Below are 6858 nucleotides of genomic sequence, written 5' to 3' on the forward strand. Positions count from 1 at the left end.
TCATGCCGCAGACATGTTGCATGATGTCCCACCCAGTCACATGATCCTGACACCGGGCCGACCAGTCCTAACACTAACCTCTTAATGCTGAGCGCCAAGTGAGGCAGCTGTTAGTACCATTTTGGTAAGTCTTTGGTATGACTCGGCCGGGGATCGAACCCACGACCTCCCGCGTCCGAGGCGGACGCTCTAACCACTAGGCCACCGGAGCGGTTCAGTAATATATCTTGTTTGGTGTAATGTACAAATGATGCAGTACATAAGAACACTATTAATCTTTGCTGAAATTATACGATTTGTTAATATAATAAAATTCTAACAATGATAGACTTTATTAAAGGCATACAATTTTGTACTACACAATACAAAAATTCTAACAATCACCATCTTTATTAAATTTATGCAAATTTTAATTACAATCCTAAAAATAATATATTTATACAAATTCTTCAAAAATTCCATCGTTACATCTATCACGCAAAGAACTAGAGAGTTTTGGCCTATTCTCCAGACTGGGCACACAGTGGTGCTATTCATCCACACTGCTCAGCCTCCCAAATGCGAATATATAAGACTTTATCTGATTGGCTGATAAAATTAGCGATTATGATAACGCTGAACTGTACATACTCTGTTACTTCCAGTATACTTTAATTCACGTTCTGAGAAGAAAATGTTGTTGGTTATTTCAAGTACTGTGACCTATTAATTTTATTGCAATGTTTGGTAAGGTGATATTTATAGCATGTCCGCTAAATATCTGAAAAATGTGAAGATACGTTTTATACAAACAACTAATCCTGAAAGAAACTTCATTGAATCCTTGTGAATTCCAGTCAAGAGGGTCATTACAGTAACATCATAGTGAAAAAATAGTTACATGAGTCATTGCTTCTGTTTTCTTTTTAAATAATCAGCACCTCCAAACCACACAGTGCTCGACGCGAGCTTGATTTTGAATAAAAGCAATAACCTGAAGGAAAAGAAATCATACTGAATGACAAAATTGCCTTAGATTACCCCCATGACCCGATCTGGCATAGGACCCGGTGTATTATGCTATAAAAGATACAAGGTAAGTAACTTTTAAAGACTTTGTTCCACCAATGACCCGCGATTCCCTTCTGCTATTTCCGTCTTTGAAGGCAGACGACCATAATATGTGGTTTGTTTTACTCCTGAGATATTTTTCTATTCATCAATTTATCATTGATTTTCCTGAGTTGCATCAGACTGAAGTTACGGGCTCCGAAACGTACAAATTTCGCAAATTTTGCCAGCCGGGACATAGTTACGCTCCAATGGGTATCCTCCTGTGCAACGAGCCCTATTTGACTGAGAGATACGGTATTTGCGTCTCTACGATGCATTCCTTAATTAATCTGAGAACAATAATAGATGTAAAAGTATATTCCTAATTACCATTAACTCTATCCAACTTAAGGAGTTCAGTTCCACAGAAAAATTATTAAAGTCCGCACAAATCGAATACACGTTCTCTCATTTTCAAAATATCCGGACTAAGCGGCACACACGTTAACGGCGAAGTATGATTGGCTCAAAGTAAATATTTAATTAACAGCCATGCATTTGGTTCATGGTGTTATCTTTTGAGCCAGTCATATTACGTTCTACATGAGCGTAACTTTGTCCCGACAGACAAACTTCGGAGCCCGTAACTTCCGTTTGGTGCAACTCAGAAAAATCCATTATGGCTTGATGAATAGAAAAATATCTCATGAGTAAAACAAGCCATAGATTATGGTTGTGTTCTTTGAAAGACGGAAATAGCAGAAGCAAATCGAGGGTCAAAGGTAGGACGGATTTTTGGAAGTTACTTAACTTGTATCTTTTATATTATTTTTTTTTCCTTCATATTATTGCTTTTCTTAACATAAAGCTCTCGTCGAGGACCTGTGCTCCAAACCTTCGATTCACTTCAATATGAACAAATTCTTTCCAAATTTAGTAGTCTTCTTCCTTAAGATAAAAGAGCCCGTTTATCTCGTCACTATACGAAAAATATGATACATCTTAATGTGTCATTGTAAATTCAAACGTTGGTGTCTCGTTCCTTCCATGAACAAGTCCAACAGAGTTACAAAATATTAATATTTTAACACCATTAAAAATAATACTTACATTTAAGTAGACCACTTACAGTAAAACATCTACTGTGATAGGTTTCAGCCAGGAAGTTGTTGTTGTTTGGTTTTTTTAACACCATTTCTCAGCACGAGATAGGCTACAAATGGCGGCCAGTATAAATTGGTTGATGAAGAACTTGGGAAAACCCCGGTAAGAACCTTCATACTGCAGGAAGCTACGTCCAGCTTTCTGACATACCCACATTGGCAGAGACTGATAACTCGAACCCACTCGAATAGAGGTGGAGAAGCAGTGATCGGTCAAGGCGAATGCATTAGACCACTCCGTCACCCAGGGCCATTTCAACCAGGATTAATAAATTGATATTTTGCCATCTTCATAGAATTAGATTTCATCCTTTATCCATTTTTAAGTCATATTTAGAAGAAAAAAATGGGATGATAACATTTCTTGGTGTACTCGGATAAAATAGTTACTGGCCTTTTTATCTATTTATTTATCGATCTATCCTTCTTTCTCCCCCCCCCCCCCCCATAAACCTTTATTTCAATAAACTGCCTCTTGATTAATTCCTATTACTGCCATTACATTAGTATATCCCAAGTCATTTCCTCTTTGGTTTATATGACCCTGAGCGTTTTCTGTCTGGTTCACAATTATTACTTCCGGGTGAGTGCTCACGAATGCAACCTATAAACTTTTTCAGTATTTTTTTCCTTTCTTTTCTTTATTGGTGACTCTTTGCTTGAAAAAACAGAACCACAACTGTCCCGAAACCATACTAAGACATGGGTCAAAAGAAATCGTTAAAATAATGTATTTGTGTGTTCTAAATATGAATACACGTTAGAATAATTATTTATAAATAGCTTCATGGCACCAATCTGATCCCATCGGATTGGACTCTTCTAACCTGGTTAAATTTCAATCATTTATGTATACTATAGGAATGCAGTAGATATGATATCTGATTTGGGGTTTGCAGCTTGAGTTTGAGTTTGGAGACAGAATTTTATTTTAAATTGAGTCAAATCATTGAACATTTATCCAGTATGTACAGGAGAAAAGTTAAGAAAATCCTGACAATTCTATGGTCCTAGCTTTATTCTTTAAAAAAATTCAGTAAGTTCATAATTTCAGTCCAAATTCGAATTTCGTACTAAAATAGTTTTAAATTTATGAAGACTTCTAATAAATTTGAGACAATTCTGTTTCGTGTGTGAGAAAGATACTTTCATCAGCACGGCTCTCTCTCAAAATCGTATCTAATAAGTGTATATTTTCCTTTACATTTTCCGATGATGCACGGAGACTATCTCTGTTTATTCCTGGCGGGTTGCACATGAATAATTTTATTTTGTTTTTCAGAAACTACTTTCCGAAAATTAATCGGACCTTTCTAATTAAATGAATCGCGTATCCCTTGCTAACATCTTACGTTTACTCTTACAATAAGCCATGAATTTCTATTATTAAGATTTTTCTGTAAACGCCGATAATTGCAGTGTTGTTCGTATATACCAGTATATTTGATGTGGGGGAAAGATTTGATAATTAACGCAAGATAAGCAGAAGAGTACAGTACACTGAAAACTAAGTAATGCATTGTGAGAAAAAATCAGGTTCGATGTAGGATGGTATTTAATTTTACGTACTATTCGTTGTTTATTACAACTTTAAGGCATGAAACAAGTGTGTCACAGACACCAGATCTATCCATAATTTATCAACATTAAAAATATCGAGTAACTCTTCCGATATATACAAACACAGTGGTTTATTCTGGTCCCCCTGAATCGAAAGTAGAAAAAAAAAGTGGCACTTATTGTAATTTTCCATATCTGACCACGAAGATGACAAAATCAAGAATGTTTCCATGTTTCAAGTATAACATATAACGCTGAATGTTTTCTTGTGTTCAATCACTGCATTATGAATAAATCTGACAACTAAGCTAAACTCTACAAAGGTGCAAGGGTATTTGATTTTGCACTGAACGTCACTTTCGATTGAAACTTAATTTCAAACATTGCTTTACATTTTTTCGTGTCGAGTACCTTCTTTCATAGATTTTTTTAAGACTTGATACGCCAGGAGACAAGTGTCTTTTTTAATCGAACGGCTAGCCGCTTCGTCTGTATTCAGTAACCCACTCATGCTTAACATGGAAAGTCCCTCTCACGGAATTAACTACACAGAATTGCACTCAGCATAAATGAAATCAGTGACCGTGATTTTCATTGTAACTTCCAATCCATATATCGTAGAAGCAATCGTTTTCACACACTTACTTTTTGTGTTTTTCACGAATTTGATTATATTTAAAAAAATGATTAATTGACTTATATTTCGAAGTCATAGAACAATCGTGGATCATTCGTCTGTTTATCGTGTGCAAAATCAAAGCTATGGTATACATGTATAAAACTGATAGCGACAGAAACAAATACCAAAAGCGGTCCTCTTATTGCTACACAATACGTCTAAATTTTAAATTCATTATACATTGCAAAGATATTTGTATACAATAGTTGTGACAAAAACAACGCAAAGTTGTGCTTGATGAAGAGCATCATTTTATACGAAAAGTGTTTGAAACCTGCTCACTGAAACATCTTTTAGTCTTCAAAAGAGAAATTCTGAAATGTTAGTGATTGTCTTATGATTCCTCCTTTTATAAATAAGTATATCGTATAATTATCATTAAAACTGCATAATAATAAATAAAATGACATAAATTCCGCTTGAGATTAGGTTTATGCTATAAAGTTGAGATTAAGTTTATGGTATAAAGTTGAGATTCGGTTTATGGTATAAAGTTGAGATTAGATTTATGGTATAAAGTTGAGATTAGGTTTATGGTATAAAGCTGAGATTAGGTTTATGGTATAAAGTTGAGAGGACACTGAAACATGCAAAGAAGAAAACAGCCGAGGACAGTAGTGGGTTATTCAACTGATCGATCGCAAATAGTAATACTATCTCAAAATGAAAATAACTTAGTATTCTATTCATATCAAGAACATTTTTCTGTAAGAGGCCAATGTACTTTACGACTGAAGAAATATCGTCAGGAGATTCTGAAAAGAAGGGTCATGTTGAATATCTCGCCGATTGGATCATCACGTGAAGAAAATGTAGTGGGACAAAAGCTTACACTGGTTTAAAATATGTTAAAGTCAGCTGTTCGATCTTATGAGCAATTGATTAATTGTTGACATTACGCTGACAGAGAATTCCTAAATCAGCTATTCCATCGTATGAGCAGTTGATTCATGATTGACATTTTGCTGACAGAATTTGTAAAACTTTTATGGGTAGTTGATTCTTAGTTGACATTATGCTGACAGAATTAGTAAAACTTGTATGGGTAGTTGATTCTTAGTTGACATTATGCTGACAGAATTTGTATTTAAAAAATTGTATGGGTAGTTGATTTTTAGTTGACATTATGCTGACAGAATTTGTAAAACTTTTACGGGTAGTTGATTCTTAGTTGACATTATGCTGACAGAATTTGTATATCAGCTGTCAGATCTTATGAGCAATCAATTCGTAGTTGACATTGCGCTAACATATAATTCCTAAATGTCGTTTCTTTAGTAGGCGAAATAAAGTGAAATGTATATTTCTCCTACAAGGTATAGAGACAAGATATTTATCATATCAGGTAAAGAGACATGATATTGGTCTCTTTATGCGATTATCATATGCCACGATATTAAATTCATCTTTTTGTAAATGACTTTGTTAGTTTAAGTCAGTAAATAAAAGCAACTAAATATGTTTAATGACTGGCTATGCTTTTACTACATTTTCACTGGGGACTCCAGAGAGGCGGACAAACCTTATAACTGACAGTGTTGTGTTTTATTTAATTTGTGTCTTGTGCAGCTTTTGTCCATGATTATGTGCTCTGTATATTTAATTTGAATTGAGTGATGTCTTTTGTCTAACTGGTTGTAGAAGTTTGGGCCTACTTAATTAATGTCTTTCTCCAAACAACATATTACATAGCTAGTTCTTGTCTAAGTTTTAAGATTATATATTAAGATTATTAGTTGGAGGTAAACATGTTTATGTGGCTTTTTGACCTCAGGCGTTTCTAGAATGGATTTTGTTTATGAATTTGATGGGAAAATGACACTCATCCTGGTTCTGTTACTATCTATTAGTATTTTATTTAAGGAAGAAGTAAACAGAAATTGTTTCTTCCTATCTTAACATGATTCTTTACAGGAATCAACTTTAGTTGTATTCATTTAAATTTTAGAGAATTTATCTATTTAAATTACTCATTGGAATTAAAAAGTGCTCAATAACATTTTCGGAATAAATCACTATTCTAGGAGCATTGTGAATTCAAGACATTTTGGATTATATCATTGTGATACAGAAGTATTGTTAGCACATCAATACTATTCCAGGTTATTGGTTTATTAACATTTTCAAGATTGGACTTCATTCAGAACAGAACTGGAATTCATTCAAAATATTCTCTACTTTTATATTTGCAATATAACTTTTAGGAATAGTTGTGATTTAATTCACAATACTGAAGGGTCTTTTTAAATTGCCCCTTTGCATTCAAAGGAAAAATAATTTGTTGAAATTTACTAAACTTATTGGTTTTCGCTCATTTCTTTTCCTTAGTTTAAGACCATAGAGTCGTAACAGCAGAATGTTATAGAAACACAATATATAGACAGACAGTAAGATATATATATATATATATATATATATATATAT

This window comes from Sinohyriopsis cumingii, chromosome 2 (assembly GCF_028554795.1).
Source record: "Sinohyriopsis cumingii isolate HCF-2022 chromosome 2, ASM2855479v2, whole genome shotgun sequence".
NCBI classification, from domain to species: Eukaryota; Metazoa; Mollusca; class Bivalvia; order Unionida; family Unionidae; genus Sinohyriopsis; species Sinohyriopsis cumingii.